We start from the raw sequence: 19,690 nt of genomic DNA, 5'->3' as shown, positions 1-19,690 counted from the left end.
GGGGTCGCCACTACCCCCTGTCGGAGCCTCATGGAGCTTTTAGGTGTTTTCACTCAATAAACACACACAACACCCGGTCTGGGAATCGAAACCGTGATCCTCCGACCACAAGTCCGCTGCCCTAACCACTGGGCCATTGCGCCTCCACTTGCTGTTGTTGGTGTTGTGTTTGTTTAACCCTTGGTCAGTTTCGATGAAACAAAACCTATGATCAAAGATATTCAAGCTTTAATTTATTTTTTCAGATACAGTCCATCTAGCAGTACATTATCTATTGTACCCATCACAGTTTTTAAGCTACTAGCATGTAACGTGAGGCTGATTTGGTTCCTATTTCTAACAGATTGTAGGACCCTGTAGAGGCCTACTTATTGGTTTGTGAGTAGATGAGTATAAAGAATCGACAGGGTGAATTAAGTGAGCCCTGTTGCATTTTGATTGGTTAATATTTGGAAGAAGCTGTTGTATTGTGATTGGCTGGTTATTAGTGAGAAGTGGCTGCCTTGGTTTAGCTGAAAATGTCTTTTGTAAATATAGTTATGCTGTAACAAGTCTACAGCCTAGAAGTTTGTCATAAAGTTAATTATATTTTAAAATATATTTAGATATTTCTGTAATTTTGTTAATTAATTTCATATTGACAACTAATTGTTATTTGTGTTTGGTTATATTTAAATATATTTGAAAATAACACTAGTGTCTTATCAATTCTAATTTAATTCCAAATTTGATTATTTTGGCACCATATAGCATGGAAACTTCCAGGTTGAGGATAGTCAAATGGATATAACCATCAAAAGATCAGTTAATTTACCGGCCTATTCTGACATTTCTTAACCTTTTCTATATTAGTTTAATACACCATTTTTGTAAAGGGTGTATAAGGTATTTGAGGACATACCATTTTGGTGGTTATTGCTGCATTTTTTGCTAACTCTGTATAATCTTTGTTTCAGAAAATAATAACAGTAGACCCTCAGCTTACTCAAGAAATGAAGAGGCATGCTGCTATTGTGGTTATAAAGGTTGAGCATAGCGATTTAGAAATATCTAGATTTTTAAAAGTTGCCAGATCTTTCATCTACAAAGTTTGCAAGGAGCTAGAGATTGGAGATGGAAATGTATCACCAGTATCAAAGCATAAAAAGCATTCTAAACATTCTGAAATCATCAGGAAACTCAAATTTATCCAGCAACTTCAACAGTTACTTGCACATTATTTTTACAAGCAGGCTGTTCCGTTGATCGGATCAACTGGAACCCTCATCGTCATAACCGGCAGAGTGCCATGAGAAGAGCATCCAACAATAAAAACCATGATAAAGCAATGCAATGCAGCCTTTCAACTCCATTGAGCCATTCCATCCATGCCAACATAGAAGACAGTCATTAAATGATGCCGGTGGCACGTAAAAAGCACCAACCAATCGTGGCCGCTGCCAGACTCCCCTGGCACCTGTGCTGGTGGCACGTAAAAAGCACCCACTACACTCTCGGAGTGGTTGGCATTAGGAAGGGCATCCAGCTGTAGAAACACTGCCAGATCAGACTGGAGCCTGGTGCAGCCTCCTGGCTTCCCAGACCCCGGTCGAACCGTCCAACCCGTGCTAGCACGGAAAACGGACGTTAAACGATGATGATGATGATGATGATGAAGATGAGGATGGCTTTCTAGTTTCTGAATAAACACAAATTTAGAAATATAAAAGCTGTATTCACATCATATGTAAATAAGAAAAAGTTTGCAAGCAAATTCCTACCAAAGAGGCTTGATCATACACAGCACTAGAATTAACCTGTTTAGTGCTGTTTAGCATCCGTTAACATATGAGCTCAAAGCAGTAAAAGTTTGTTGTCACATCTGCTGTTTACTTTTGTGAGTTGTTTACTGAAACCCAGCCAATAGGTGACAGCAGGGGAACAAAATAGAGCCTTAGGAGAGAAGATGGCATGGCAGATTTTAAATATGTCATGAAGGTAGCTTCTAATAGAAGCTGTGCAACATACATGGGTTGTAGCGTTATGAAAACATAGAAATAAAAATGGCAGGTGGGATATTGTTATGAGGGAGATTCAGCAGATTAAAGAGGAAGAGGGCATAGCGAAAGTAGCAGGGTCACAAAGCCAAACTATTTTGAGGAACACAAGAGGCAACTGAATAAAAGAAGTTATTGTGAAATATATTTTGGTCATTAATAGCAACCAAGTAGTGATTCTTCCAGGAATCGGTGAAGGAAGAGATTGACACGACAAAACCAAAGCCTGCCAGAATCAATGCAATGAAGGGTACCTTATTTGCATGTTGGATTGGAATCTAATGTGAATTTAATAAGAATAATACTGTAATAAACGAGTTTTGAAGATGTATAATTCTCCATTCTTTTTTACGATGTCTTGTATGTGTGTGTGAGCATATATATATATATATATATATAAACAGAGAGAGAGAGAGAGAGATATACATATATATATACATACACACAAACACACACATGCACACATATTTACATATATAATGCTATTCCTTATTAGTTAAAACATATAATGTTTTAAATAAACCACAAGAGCATATACTTTATATGTGTGTGTGTGTTTGTGTATACATACGAGCACACACACACACTCACACGCACGCACACACACTCACACACGCACACACACTCACACACACGCACACACACTCACACACACGCACACACACTCACACACACGCACACACACTCACACACACGCACACACAAAGTTGTACTAATGCATGATATGAGTTTGTGCTGTGCTGTACTACTAAACAATGTTACCTCCACAGAGCAGTACTTTTGTTCTCATCACAGTAAAATTAAATTTTACTTCCTTACATTATCTAAATTCTAAACATTATCCTAGCTAATCTTTCCAAATTTCAATTGGCTTTCCATTAATTACAATATATGTTCAGAATTAAAATTAATTTCATCATTTCTTTTCGAGCAAAATGTAATTTGTCACAACTACTATTTGCTATTAACTGAGAGGAATACACAGGAGGTCTCCTTACACTTTGCAATTGTTTTCCTTTCTCTTTAAAGATTAAAATCAATAATAATAATAATAATAATAATAATAATAATAATAATAATAATAATAATAATAGTAATAATAATAACAATAATATTTGTTGGTAGAATGCTGGAGAAGGAATAGTTGGAATTTAGTTTTAATTTAGTCATTCTGAAAGTATGTTGTGTCAGAAGTGCAAGGCCTATAGTCTGTTGACAAATGTTTTCATCTTTCCATAAATTATAATCCATTATGAAAATCTTTATCTGTCGAAGTTATTATTGTCTCACGAAAAATTTATCTAATTTCAATTATATTGTCTGTTTATAAATTGCTTTGTTTGATAACACAATGAGTGCCTCTCAGTTGATAAAAGATAGTTGATGTACTAAAGTAGCTTACTATCTGTTTGCAGCCTAAACTTAGAAATGATATCAAAATGTATTGTGCTTATTCTGTTTTCATTTTGCTCAACAAATCTTTGCTTTGCAAAATTCACTGATAGTTTATCAAAAGTGTCTTTTGAGTTTGGGTTATTAGAATTCTATTGCTTTCTCTTATGGAATATCTACGCCCCCTTTTCTTTCTTTCATATGCATATGTGTAGGTGTGTATCTGTGGGTGTGAAGACAAAGGGAGTCATTGTTTACTGGTTTTCAACTGACCAATCACAAGTTCACTGAATTTCTGATTGTCATTGAGACAAGGGGCCCGCTCTAACTCATTGGACTCTGGGAATCAAAGACTATCGGTTTGTGTGTGTGGTTTATTTTTGGTAGGGAGATATTTTATTTATTTTTTTGCTGATGTTTACATCCTTCATTGATATATAGAGAAAAATATAAGCATGCATGCATGCAAATACATCCATAAAACATAATACACACATTCACACACAGACACACATACATACATATTTGAACATACATTTATTTGAATCAGGTCAGTGAACTGTTACATACACATGTATATGTATGCATGTGTGTGTGCATGTATGTGCATGTATGTGTGTGTGTATATATATATATGTATATATATATATATATATATATATATGTATGTATGTGCATATATATATATACATTTATATGTATATAAGTATGTCTATATGTATATATATGTATATATATATATATATATATGTGTGTGTGTGTGTGTATATGTATGTGTTTCATGTATGTATACATATATATATATAGACATATACATATATATCCACACACATTATGTATTTAATATATATTTTATAGACCTTAAGCACCATATAAAATATATCGACTGACTTTAAAAGCTCAATTCTTTAACATGTTATAGAACTCCAATATATTATTACTTCAATGTAATATTCATAACAAGAATGTGTGTGTGTGTGTGTGCCTGAATGTGTGTGCGGTGTGTGTGTACATGTGGATGCACTCTCTCTTGCACATCGTGTCAGAGAATTGATACATATGTATCGAGAGAGTAATGCATCATCATCCTCATCACCATCAGCCTCATTTAACAACCAGCTTCCTTGTCTTCATGGCTTAACAGAATCTGATGAGCTGGAGAACTGCATGATGTTCCAGTATCCTCTTTGGCTTGTTTTCTACTGCTGGATGGTCCTCCTAATATGCTGGACATGGCACGGAGTATATTGGGTACTATTTCATGGTACTGGAACTAATAAAGATTATCTGATAACTCTGAAGGCTAAGTGGCACACCGTAGACCCATAATTAATGGCTGGTTTTGACAATTTATGCTAGTGTTGTGTAACTGCCCCCCCCCCCCTTAAAAACACCCTTCAATCGTTGGGTGTTATGTTGAGCTTGTGAAGACCTGTCGAAATGAGAGAAATCATTGTCGTGGCCGATGCCAGTGCTACCTGATTGGCACTCATTCTGGTGGCACATAAAAAGTACCATTTGAGTGTTGGGCCCCATGGAGGCAGTGATAAGTGACCAAAGCCCTTGGTGATATACTGTGCTCGTGTTGACCTATCAAGACAAGTGAGACCGTAGTCATGGTGTCAGGTCAATGGCATCTGTGCCAGCATCATGTAAAAGACACCCACTGTACTCTTGCAGTGGTTGGCATTAGGAAGGGCATCCAGCCATAGAAACCTTGCCAAATCAGAGTCGAACTTGGCGCAGCTCCCTGGCTTGCCAGTTTTCTGTCAAACTGTCCAACCCAAGCGAGCATGGAAAATGGACGTTTAAACAAAGATGATGATGATGGTGATCACTTTACAGCATAATCAGTAATGACTGCATGACTGGGGACAAACTAGATCACAGGAAGAACAATCCCAGCTGAACATTTGGAAGATTGGGATTGAATTTATGAAACAATAGTTCTTTGTTGGTTCGTGTGAAGTGCAAAGTATATTATTCAAGAGAATTTTCAAAGGTATTGCATGGACCAGGAGCATTGGTGATATACAAAAACGATTAATGAAAACTGTCAGCAGTTGCTGATGAAACACCTGTGAGAAATCTTGAAGAACACAAGGAAAGACAAGATCAGTAACACTTATTTTCAAGAGAAACCAAACTCTGTAATAAAGCTGAGATTTTAGCATAAATAAGCACCTTTGGCTTGGGCATGTCCAAAGAAAGGAAAATACTTGATTGTAAAGACAAATACGCTGTTCCTATTCGTTTAGTTTTAGGATTAACTAGCAGTATCGCCCAGCGTTGCTCAGGTTTGTTTCAACCCTTTAGAATTAGAATTTTTGAAAAGTAAAAATTTTGCATTATGTAGCTTGTTATTCTCTTTAAGTGAATATTTTTCTGGTTGAAATACACCGAAAAATGGCGACACAGCAGTAAAAAAATCGTAAAAAATTGGGATTTTCATAGAAAAAAAAGCACCTTTTGATGTAAATAATTTTTGGTGCTAACACGGTCTGATTTTAATTTTTTCTTCTAGGGAAGGAAGAGCAAGCCTTCTTCTATCATACTTTCAATTTTGGTCAACTTGCGCTGCAGGATTTTGGAGGTGATAGTGTTAGTTGAAGGCTACCAAACCTGCCATACACAGACAACTTCAGCTTTATATATAAAGAGATTGAGGTAACTTCTATCTTAGATACAGACTTATGACTTAAAGGCATCCAGTACACTCTGCTCTGGGAAGTGGGTGGCATAAGGAAGGACCTCTGATTGTAGAAACCATGCCAAAGCAGACGAGGAGGAGGAGGAGACTGGACCTTCTGTTTGGTCTTAGCAGCTGGAATCAGAAACCAGCAGAGGAAATAAAATCACTTCAAATAGTACAGCATTTCCTATGACTATAGTCAGACTGGCTATTAATCTTGGTAATGGTGGTGATGGTGGTTTCAAATACAGATAGAAATATGGTAGGCTTCAGCACAGGTTCATTTTCAAATTATTGGCCAATCAGTAGCTATAGTAGAAAACTCTTGCCGAAGCATTACAAGGAAGAATTAATCTTGGGACCCCATCATTGTGAATCACATTGTTATATTTGTTATTTGGTTTCAGTTATTTTTGATTGGCTCCTTATCGGACTTGAATTCAGTTTAACAGGTTTGCAAAACTCCCAGACTTTGGTAGCCAGACATCTTATCAGCTCAGTCAAGTACAACACTGTTACTAATTACTTAAAACTGTCAGGGTACAATAATCAAATGATTAATCAATATTGATTTTCATTTCTTAGAATGTATTTGTGAGATTTATTTCAACAAAGATATTGTGGGATTAATCAGAGACCATCACACAATGGCCAGTCTCTCATCGTACAGTGCATTTGAACAACTCAGCTTGCTGCCTTTGTGTTAAAACAAGGCATTTCTTTTGATATGACGAAGAGTTAATATCCAGTTTAATGTTTATAGTATAATTCGACTCAGATTTATTCAACACTGCTAATCCACACCCACTAAGTCTTTGCTCTTGGCTCTTATATGTTTGTAATTCTATAAAATAATGGTAATGTCCTTGGTAATAGCAGTAACCTGGAGATAGAGATATGAATAGAAACGGATATTGTGGCTTAAATATTTAGGTTAAGTGTTAGTAAAAACAGTATGATAAATAAAGTTTATTTAGATTAATAATATGATGGACATAATGGGAACAGGTGTGTGTGTGTGTATTTATATATATATATGTATATAAACATTTATATATAATAATGATAATGCAGTAGGATCAGGTAAGTGATTGGGGTGAAATGCAGTTGGTTGGTCCGTAGCATGAGGAAGGCTTGTATAGAAACAACAAATGACTCAATAATTGATCAATAAAATATATTGATGAATGCATCAAATACAGTTTGCCCCATACTGAAACTAGAAAGAAAAAATTCTGATGTGTTGTAAAGTGATTTACAACTCTCTCAAAAGCAACAAATGTTGCTTCTAATGCAACAATAAAAGGAATAGTAGAGGTAGTCAGGTACTACAGCTGTTTCAAAAACACACTGGATGCAACTTACATAATATTATAAATGTCTCATTGCTACATGGTGTATGTTTTCATTGGGTACATGTGATTGTTCCAATGCAAGTAGTCTACTTTGATGGAGTATGCCAAAAGAAAAAAGGCCAGGTTTGCAGAGAGAACAAAGAAAAGGGCAAGTGGAAACTGGAATCAGTATTGAATCAATGGTCATAATCTGTTTGTGGTTCAGGTTGATGTGCTAGAGGCCATTACTGCCTTCACCAAAGGCACCATCAGTCATATAACACGCTGGATTGGTTGAATTACCGAAGTTCTGGTCAGTCTTAGTGATGTTGTTCTCATTCGGAAGGTTACCGTGAGCATGATCTGCAACAAACTGATATACTTTTTCTTGGATAGCGTGTGAAATGGACCTTGTATTGATATACAGGTTTCTCAGTTGACTTAGCAATTTAATGATGGTTTCTGGATTGTTGTATATGATGGGGTGTTGTGTATCTGTCCTTAGATGGATCGATAAGTCATTAATCCTATGTATACCATCAGCTTTGTTGTGGAGTATGATAACAGAATGGGGAGAGGGATATTCCTATACTTGCTAGACGTAGGAAAGTGCTTCTCTAAAGCAGTAAAAACCAACGTTAGCAGTGTACTTTGAATATTAAGGGCAAAAGGTGGCTGATGGCAGATTATCTCTCTATAACCATAATGGTATAACACATATTAACCCCAATAATGAATCAGTTAATAGGGACACACCCAGATCCTTGGTTACTAAGGATGTGCCTGGACCCAAAGCCTCAAACCGTAAATCCAGAACCTCTTTGTAACACCAAAAATGAACTGAAAGCATAGATTATGGCAGCATTCACCAACTTAAACAAGGAGACTGTCCATAAGAGTTGTAGGAAATTCCAAAGTCGTCTGGAAGCCATGGTTGAAGCCAACGGCAATTTTATTGAATGATTTTTCTCTTTGATATTTCAAGATATTTTTATGTAAGTTTAGTACATACAGCTGTTAAAATGAGATGTCAGTGTTATTTTCATTTTTGCATAATTTAGATGAGAATTTATTCACCACATCCTGTGTATATATATATATATATATATATATATATATACACACACACACATATATATATTGTTCTATATTTAAAAGATGAGGAATTATGTACATCATTTACATTATATACATTTGACGAGTATTTGTCCTCATCTTCTTTATTATTAACACAACGTTTTAGCTGATATACCCTCCAGCCTTCATCAGGTGTCTTGGGGAAAATTTCGAACCTGGCTTCTCATTTCTAAGGTATTTTTTGATGTTGTTATTATTATTAAAGTCAATGCCAGGAATTGAACTCGGAATCTTGGGGTTAGTAGCCCATGCTCTTACCCACTACACCATATACCTGACGAAAGCTGGAGGGTATATATCAGCTGAAACGTTGTGTTAACAATAAACAAGATGAGGACAAATATCTGTCAAATATAAATAATGTATATATATATTTATATATATATATCATCATCATCATCATCATCGTTTAGCATCCGTTTTCCATGCTAGCATGGGTTGAACGGTTCTACTGGGGTCTGTGAAGCCAGAAGGCTTCATCAGGCCCAGTCAAATCTGGCAGTGTTTCTACGGCTGGATGCCCTTCCTAACGCCAACCACTCCGTGAGTATAGTAGGTGCTTTTTACGTGCCACCCGCACAAGTGCCAGACAGAGCTGGCAAACAGCCACGAACGGATGGTGCTTTTTATGTGCCACCGGCACGAGGGCCAGGCGAGGCTGGCAACGGACACGAACGGATGGTGCTTTTTACGTGCCAACGTACACACATGCATACATACATACATGCATGTATGTATGTACATCTACAGAATTCATGCATGCATACATGCATGGATGAATTCTGTAGATGAGGTCAGAATAGTACTGGAGAAGTATTTTTCATCAGGGACAAGTGAATTTAGATAGATGGAAGACCAATGTAGAGAATGAAGGAGAGTATATTTTGGATTAAAAAAGAACATTGTTTATCTTAATTTTGAAAAATAATAGAAGTATAAAAAAACTGCATTATTTATGGGATGACCTAATATATGCACACACACACACACACACACACATATAATTCAACACATGTTGGCATGGAAAATGGATGTTAAATAATGATGATGATGATGGTAGTGGTGGTTGTTAGTTTAAAATACCTATATATAATATACTGAGAACTCAAATTCATTAATGTTAATTTTATTTGAAAATTAAATCTAAGGAGCTAATAATTTTTCCTTTTTCAAGAAATCCATTAAAGGTTAACTTAGATCTGATGTCATTACCTGGACAATGATATTTATCATTAATAATAATGATAATCTCATCAAAAGTGACACTTCTTCAACAATAGCTCTATTAAATATACAAAGTTACTCAGCTGAATGAAATTCTTTGAAATAGAATAATTTCAAAATTAAATATGTTATTTGGAATATAATGAAGGTGTTTTTGACAAACATTTTTCAATAGGTTTTGAATACATTTTCGAATTAATGAATGGATATATTTAACTTGAACCAAAACGTAGACACTTAACAAATATTGCTTATGTGTTTGTTTCTTCTGTATTTAATCATTTGAATTCTTCCTCTGAAGAAGGAGCTGGCTTCTAATAAAGATACAAGGTTCTATCATTAGAATGTAGATCACGAAAACAATGTCACTTTTTAAACCTGAGAAAAGTTTCGCATAATTTTACTGTTCTGCTTACAGATTTTATTTGTAATGTGTGAATTGGTTGATTTCTTTTTCTGAAAATCTTAGCTTGGGCTCCAGACTAGGAGTTAGGCATTTACTTATAAAACCAAGTAATCCAATTATAATGGGTTTAAATGTAAACTGGTAATCTGGATGTGGAAGCTGGAGGTTTCGAAGCAGATGCTCATAGTTATCTTCATGAGTTGCATGTCGAGACATGCACATATATACTCAATGCTAAACTTATGGAAATTTTTATAAATTTTGACAGTATGGATGCCTTTCCTGTCACTAACCTTCCCCTGTTTCCAAGCAAGGTAACATTTTTTTCCAGCCCTTTGAACATGAAGTGCACAATGGCCGGACATGTTTTCATGGAAGATTGCAAACGAACGCCACTGTTTGCATAACTGGGATGCTTTCTGGTAACTATTAGATGTTGATGTTGGTAGTGTTGGTGGTGATGGTGGGGGTGTTGGTGGTGGTAGTGGTGATGGTGGTATCAATAGTATTAGGGGTACAGCAACAGTGAATTGGTCTCGTTGTTAAAGCATCAGATAGATTGACTTACAATGTTTGTTTCAGCTACCTACCTGCACACCGAGTTAAAATCCTGCCATTTAGTGTTTTGGTGGTGGTGGTGGTGGTGGTAGTAGTAGTAGTAGTAGTAGTAGTAGTAGTAGTAGTAGTAGGAGGAGGAGGAGGAGGAGGAGGACTACAGCACTGAATTAGTAGAGGGATTACTAATGTCTGATGTAATGTCTACATTAGAATGTCTGCTGTAATGTTCGAATCCCACCCAGCTCCACCTTACCTTTCAGGCCATCAGTGATTACAAATTACAAATGTCAGGTGCAAGACTGGTGAAGTTCTTAGAATACTGAACAAGATAAATTAAGGAAGGTATGGGGGGGGTGTCTTGGATCTTATAGTTCTCGGTTAAAATCCTACATCTCTCTCTCTCTCTCACCCTCTCTCTCTCTCTCTCTTTATCACACACATACATACACACATATATATATCTAACGTTTCAGAAGGTTTGGAAACAGCTCCCAGCAGTGATGCAACATTGCTATCATTGCTTCTGAGTCTTGATGTTAATATTGGAAATATTCTTTGTAACATTGATAATGACAAAGAGGCAACATCATGGCATCATACACCCCAACTAATAACTCTTTCTCTCTCGTTCATCATAACAACGGCACCCCACTTCCATCAACAATCCTTCCCAAAGAGTTTAAAACAGTTTGCCTATTATATTACACTGCAGCTGTCTGTTATTGTATTCTCTAAGACTAATTTGTTTTAATTAGTTTTCGCCCAACCTTTTTCCCTTCTCACTGTTGCCATCCATTGTCCCCCCATCTTTGTCTACAAAGTCAATCACTGACTGTCTCAACTGGTTCATTGTATTCAATGCTCAAACAGGCTAGATCTATTGATTTATTACCCAATACCTTCTTCATACGCATACACACACACACACACACACACATAACTATGTCTAACTATATTTGTATATGCATATAGATATACATACATATGCACACATATCTATATATATATATACATACACACAGATGCACAGATATACATATATATATATATATAAATATATATACATACATTATATATGTGTATATAATATATATATATATATATGTATGTATGTATGTATATATGTATGTATGTATGTATGTATGTATGTATGTATGTATGTATATATGCACATACATTTATGTATACATATGTGTGAGTATGTGTTTATGTATGTTCATAGTGTATTAATTATACTAAGAAGTGTGTTTCTATAAATATAAATGTTATAATATGTCCTACATTTGTAAAGAACAATTTAAAAGGAAAGCAGTCAACAATTTCTTTGAGATGAGATGAACCTTCTATCATTTGCCAATTATGTGAACGTGTTAAGCATTGCATCACAGAGATATTTCGAATTTACCTTTTCAAATTAAGCATACAAATGTAGTACAAAGCTTTTTGCCTCAATATAGCTGCATGACATACAACATATGAGACTTGATTGCTAATTTATTCTCGCCAGACATGGGGAAATTGTGTGTGTGTGTTGTGTGTGTGTATACATGTGTATGGCCACTGATAGGAATTTGATCCATACTTTAATTTCTCATAGTTTCTCTCATACAGCCTCAACTCTTATGAAATCTATTTTTTGTCTGTGTGGAACTTAGCTAAGTGGAAATCTGGAATAATATGACCTGAAATTTTCCTTTTAAAGAATATAAAGATCTGACACACTTTCCTTGCAACTATATATCGGCTTCAAATTTTGGCACAAGGCCAGCAATTTAGAGTGGGGGAAAGCAAAGTTGATTAATCACCCTCAGTTCTCAGCGAGTACTTATTTTGCCAACCCCAAAGGACGAAAGACATAATTGGCCACAACAGAATTTGCACTCAGTATATAAAAGCAAACAAAATGGCACCAAACAACCTGTCCTGTATGCTAACAATTCTACCAGCTTTGCCATGTTATTGAAACGGTATATATTACAAGTATACATCAATCCCTTTTATGCTTTCTACTTATGAATGCATGTATGCATGTGAATACATGAATGTATGCATGTGAATACATGAATGTATGCATGTGTGTGTGAGCGACAGTTTGTTTCATCTTCATTTTCGTGTCCCTTTTACCCTGATTTCTTCAATTCTACAGATTCACCTTTCTGTTATGCCACCATTTCTCATATCCTAATTCTCTTTCATAACAAGCTGTCTGAGGCTCAACATTCTTACACCTGATCTCAACATTTCTCTCTGTAAATAACGGGCAATTAATATACAAACTGGGTGCAATTAGAACTCAAATAAGAGAAAATAACGTAAGAGAAAATTAAAGCATTAACTATTACCATGGTTTCATATATTCAAACAATTTGTGTTTAATTGTAAGTATTTTGTCCCCAGCAACTTTATGATGAATTACTTCCTGCATAAACTGATTGTCTGTAACTTCACAGTTCAACAGCTAAATGGTAAAGCTTGCAAATTCTAAGAGTTAACTTTCTGAGTTTAGGCTCCCAGGTAACCTTAGGTGCACATAATATTTGTCTTGCTTAGTGTTACATTGGAATGGTCTCAAGTGTTGAACTCTTGAACTGATAGTCCAAGGTTACATCAGGTGAGCCAGACTGCCTCGAAAAATAATCAGTTTATGAACATAAAAGTAAATTAAATGTTTTTATTCAAAACAAATATAATTCAGGAACTTGTGATGGTAAACGACTAAATTTATTCCAATATCATATCAGCCACTCTGAAGGTGAAAAGAAATTCACATTTATACCGTTCATTAAATATTTCTCAATATTCATCTTGAAATTTCAGGTTTATATGTGACAATGTTATTACTACACACAGTCACGGAGCAAATATCTATTTGTCATGGTATTTTGTCCTAATCATCAAAATTAAGAAGAAATATCAGGATCCATTCACAACTCTATAAATCTTCCTACACTTAGTACGTTCTCTTTATCTTGCACGTCTAAACAGAGGAAATTCTATAAGTTGTGTGTAGGATCTCTTCATATTATATACTCCATCCATACCTGCAGCACAGATATTTCCTGTACATATTTATCAATGAGTTTTATATTCAATCTCTTCCTCGTCAAGTCAGTTGTCTTCAGTCTTTATTCAACCTGCTTGCTGCATACACAACACTCGTTATTACGTTTAGTTCGTTTCTCTCTAATCACAAGTTAACCAACTCATCCCCCACCACCACCACCATCTCCTCGTTCCTTTCCATACAATGAACCAGAAGAAAGTATGAATGACTCAACGGTAAACTAATGAGATTGATTCCTGTGTATGTAAATAACACGAGAGCTGAAGAAGTCATATTTACCAATTATTAGATAAAAAAAAAAAGCGTTCCTACAGCCGTCTTGTTGAAGGAATCTTAGATCCAGAAAGTCATACAATGTGAAGAAATGAATGGAGAAACTATTGTCATAATATTCTTTACTCTGCCTGAATAAATATGTGACTCTAGAAATCATATTGAGTTCTCTGATTATGTTGTTGTTGTTGGCACCACGGTGTCATAACTGTTATATGTGTGTGTATGCGTAGAATTATATACATTGTTATATGACTAAATAGATGCATACAGGCAAATCTATTTAACAAACATATATACTCTTTTATTCTTTTACTTGTTCCAGTCATTTGACGGCGGCCATCCTGAAGCACTGCCTTTAGTCAAACAAATCGACCCCAAGACTTATTCTTTGTAAGCCTTAGTACTCATTCTATCAGTCTGTATAGCTGAACCACTAAGTTATCAAGCAATTGTGGCTAGACAAACACACACACACACACACACACACACACACACACACACACATATATATTTGTATATTTATACAATGGGCTTCTTTCAGTTTCCGTCTACCAAATCCACTCTCAAGGCTTTGATCAGCCTGAGGCTATAGTAGATGACACTTGCCCAAGATGCCATGCAGTGGGACTGAACCTGGAACCATGTGGTTAAGAAGCAAGCTTGCCTCTGTATGTGTTTCTGTGTCTATGTCTATATATATATATATATTTAATTCTTAAACAAGAATATTATCGACAGTGACTTTGAAGTTTCGGCCCATTAAGCCATCATCAGATGATGGCTTAATTTGTACTCTACAAAATTATGGAGTAACCCATCAGAAGAATGAGCAATTGTTTTATGATAACCGAACATAAAAGCAAACATTAATGTTTGTGCATCAATGTGTGTGCATCTGTGTATATGTAAATATATATATGTATGTAAGTATGTATGTATATAAGAATGTATGTATGTATATGGTGCTCTCTCTCACTTCGTCCCAGTTACTCCCACCCCCTCTTCTATAAGGTCAGCCACCATTTAATTCCTCTACACCCAGAATCCTGTCCTGTCCTGGGCCCTGCTTTTATAATTTAACCTCTCATCTCCCATCATAAAGACTCCATCCTTTCTACTGTGACTCCCTGTTAGTAGAAGGAGATCTTAATGTTGTGAGCTGCTGCTTGACCACTTCACTAATGCTGGTGTCACATAAAACCATCGAGTACATTCTGTAAACTTTTTAGCATGAGGAAGGGCATCCAGCCATGGAAACCACACCAAAACGGTCAATGGAGCATGATGCAATCCATAGGCTCAGTGAATCCTCTCAAATGCTCAATTGTAAGTCAGCATGGAAAACAAGAAAATGGGCATCTAGACAATTATTTCACCTCCCACAACATTTCTGGCTTTGTCAACTCATGTTATTATCTTGACTTGCTCTGTTAATATAAGCTGTTCTTGGTATGGTTGCTATATTCCTCAAATTTCATACCACTATAGGCAAATCAGAAAGTGCATGGCCTAATGGTTAGGGTGTTACACTAGTGGTCACCAGATCATGGGTTCAATTCTCAGATGAGCAATGTGTTGTGTTCTTGAGCAAGACATTTAATTTGATGTAGCTCTAATGCTGTATGGGGACCCAGTCATAAAAGTTGACTAAAAGGATTTGCGCTCTGGCCTCTTAAAAACCCTCACTAACAGCAGCTATCAACAAAAAACAGGCTCAAGGGTTGGAGGGTTGTTGCCTGAGTGGTGCAAAGACATTATCTGCCAGGAGTAAGAAGTCACCAAGAAATGACTGGTACAGTGAAACACTGTTACAGTACATGGACCATAATACTATAGGTAAATAAACCTCTGATTTTCCAGTGATGGCAACCTCAAAAGAATTTATAATCTCTCTTGTCTAACAACTAACGGATCCTTTAATCTAAAAAATGGGAACCTACTTTTTATGCTTGTAAAAAAAAAAAAGACAAAAAAAACTCCATCCAACTTGATACTCTAATTTCATATGTGTAACCCATTTTGATATACTCAAAATACATTACACCTGACTTACATTTTCAAGTGCCATGAGGTTACTGAAAGATTCTGTTAAATGTTAATATATTTCAAATTGTCTCCTATTTACTACTGTAAGAATTTTGCAAATTCATTTCTTGTTAATTCAACATTTGTTATTTATTTGTCTTTTTTTATTTTTTTCCTTAAAAAACCAACAATTCTCTGTTAATGTATTTCCCCTTATCTACAAATTAGATACCATTTGTATTAATTCTTCTATCTTAACATGTTCATCAAGTAAATAAATATTGCTTAGAAACTTTAAACATCCCCAACGGATTTTAACGTTTTCTTAATATATAATTTTCTACTTCTAATTTCTAGTTTTTCTCTTTTTTTTCTTCCTTGTCTTCTTTTAGTCCTATAAAAGAATCGCATAATAATTTAGTAAATGATGGTTGATGTGTTTTGTTCTTTTTCTTTTTTACATTAGAATGCTATTCACGTGAAACATTAGAGAAAACCCAGGTGTATTTCACATAATTATTAAATACATTTATATTTAGAATATTAAAACTCTCAGTGAAAAATACTAATACAAGAGACTTGAAATGTGGAAACAGATGAAGTTTTTGTTTGTACCTTGAGGTACTGACATCACATGAAGTCATCCTTAATTTCGTTGATGATTAAACATAACTGTGTTTCAAGACATTCCAGCCATGATTAACCTTTTTTTTCCCCTATATCCAGAGAACCCAGGGCCATATTATCTAAGATGATTGGCTGCTATTTTGAAAAGATTAGGTGACCCTGTAGCAGCTCCTGGAGAAGCGCATGGGATATTGTTGTATTCTAGTAATTAATGAGTGTAAAATAATGACATTAATATTCATAACGAAATAAAATGCAACTGATTACAATAGTGTTGATAAGGTTACAGGTAACAACAACAACAACAACAACAACAACAACAACAACAACAACAACAACAACAATAATAATAATAATGATAATGATAATAATAATAATTATTATTATTATTATCATTATTATTATTATGATAATTATAGTAATAATAATAAAAAGTGCCAAGACCACTTTCCAGAAAGGGAAACAGAAGACCTCGCATTCAGTGGTGTTGGATGTTGACACAGTCATAAAAGAACTCGAGCAGGAAGAAACTTACAAATACCCTGGAATAAATGAGGGCTCTGGCATTCAGTATGTAAGCATGAAAGAGAAGATCAGGAAGGAGTGTTACAGGAGAGTTTGAGCAGTCCTAAAATGTAAGTTAAATGCATGTAGCAAGGTGTTAGCTATAAATTCCTTAGCAGTTCCAGTTGTTATTTATAGTTTCAATGTGTTGAACTGGAAATATGAGTGAAATAAGAAAGATTGACAGGAAAATTGGTAAGATGCTGACTTGCAATAAGATGCACCACCCAAAGGCAGATGCAAATCATCTTTACCTACCCAGAACTCAGGGAAATTGGGGCTTGATCAATTTGAAATTTCTTACAAAGCCACCACAATTGGAATGGAAAAATATCATGAAACCTCTAATGGTTTTCAACGATGCTAAAGCTCGTTGAAAACCATGAAAGATGTAAGAAGCTTCATTCTGTTATGAAGGAGAGAAAAAAAGTTTCAAGTGAGTTTATGCATAAAACCCAGGTTAAACAGCATGAGAGAAGTGCAGTAACTTCAGTTGCAAAGAAGGTGGAATCAATAGCAAAGCAAAATGCATTTGAATAATTGGCTGATAGGTGGGAGCAAAAACCTCTGCATGGCAAATATGTAACCCATAGTAAACAAGCTGATGAAGACCAGAAGCACATCCATCAGTGGCTACGGAGCTCAGGGCTAAAGGCAGAGAGTGAAGGCTTTATCTTATCTGCTCAAGATCAAAGCTTATTGGCCCAGAACTACCAAGCCAATGTGATTAAAAATAGAGTAGATCCAAAGAGCTAATACTGCTATGATGAGATTGAAACCTAATCTCTGGGTGTAAGGTTTTAGTACCTGTAGAGTACAAATCAAGACATGACAGAGTTGGCCAATATCCATACTGGATAATGTGATGGTATTATAAATTCAAAACTGCCGACAAATGGTACAAGTGCTAACGTTTCTGCCAGCTTGCAGTCTTGGTCACAATCACAAAATTGATGACAATAATGAAATGCTGCTGCTGATAATGATGATGTTCATGGTAAATGGAAATGATTTTTAACAGTTCTTCTGCTGTTGTCTGTATAAATGACTGACCCCAAAATGTCGAAGAAAGATCTTCTTTAAACTTAACTTAACTAAAAGACCTATTAAAGGGAAATGAAATCCCATTACAGAGGACTAATGCATCAAATAATGACCCTTGTATTGTGTGCTTCTTTCTCATTCACTTCTAGGTAGAGATCATATTTATTTTCATTTTGCAAGATAATTTATACTCATACAGATTACCGTAGCCCTTACTTTAGTACCTTCATCAGAAGTGTTTCAGTAAATATCTGCTGTACATCATCAGGTAACAAGTTTTAGTTGTGATGGTTCTAACTGATGATACTTTATCAGCCGGAAAGACTTGGCTGTTAAATGACAATAACTCTAAATGTAAGAAATAAATGACCACCAGACAACAGGAACGAAACATTGACACGGTGATAAATGTGATTCCCTTTCAACTGGAAGGTGAGATATGTCAATAATGGAAAAGATAGCTCTGGCATCTGCATTTTCATTTGTAATGGTTACCATCTTTATATCTCTATGGAACCCTTACTTTGAAGATGCACATATGTAAACTTCAAAGCTAAACCCATAGCTTCAGCTTAAATATTTCATAACATCCATACAGAACTAAGAAGTTGTCTAGGTCTTAAAAATTGGTAAAGAGAACAAGTATATTAAAGAACCGAAGAGAGAGAGCGTAAAAACATTGCTATCAAAAGTTTACTTCCTTAGACTTTGCCTAAATTATGAGTTTCCCTATCTCAACAGCACCAAAACAATATCAACCGATATTGGTCATTAGTTAGAAAAATTTTTTGTTGTGAGATCTACAAGGCTCAGAGACAAGCATTCATCTAACTTTTTGACATTTACATCAATTCTCAAAGATAAAACTGAAAATTTTAAATCACTACTACTACTACTACTACTACTACTACTACTATCATTATATTTTACCTCTTAGAGCTCTCGATCTTTCTTGCTGAGGTTAATTCTGTGAGAGTGGACAGTATCCTGTTGACAAAGGCCTCACAAGGTCTCTTTTCAACAAATTATAAGACTTGGTACTTAGGTATTATGTTTCATAGCAGATACTCCACACCCAAATGCCAATTTCAAAATCCTAGCTGTCCCCAATAGGGGCCTGCTCTTCCCTCGTGTCAAACTCCAGCTTCTCCAACATCTTTGTGCCTCAAGTGCCAGGACAACTGCAATGACATTCTTGTGATTTTGTCTTTTAGTAACTTGTATTTTTCCACCATTTTCAGCTTTTTGTCACCAATGCCTGCACCTCCAGATATGGCAGTATTGTCAATTCATCATCATCATCATCATTAT

At 35.5% G+C, this 19,690-nt stretch overlaps 1 long non-coding RNA gene across 1 annotated transcript in view; it reads left to right on the top strand.

The window, feature by feature from the left end:
* The first annotated feature begins 4,925 nt into the window (after positions 1-4,925).
* The window catches only part of LOC118764530, a 29,262-nt gene continuing 14,497 nt past the window's right edge, over positions 4,926-19,690 (top strand). Inside the window, exon 1 of the long non-coding RNA XR_005000340.1 lies at positions 4,926-5,049. This is a non-coding gene — a long non-coding RNA (uncharacterized LOC118764530). The remainder of the gene's footprint in view (positions 5,050-19,690) is intronic.

Source organism: Octopus sinensis, linkage group LG8 (genome assembly GCF_006345805.1).
Source record: "Octopus sinensis linkage group LG8, ASM634580v1, whole genome shotgun sequence".
Classification (NCBI taxonomy): Eukaryota; Metazoa; Mollusca; class Cephalopoda; order Octopoda; family Octopodidae; genus Octopus; species Octopus sinensis.
Note: the sequence above shows the minus strand (reverse complement) of the source record. Positions and strands in the feature narration are given on the sequence as shown.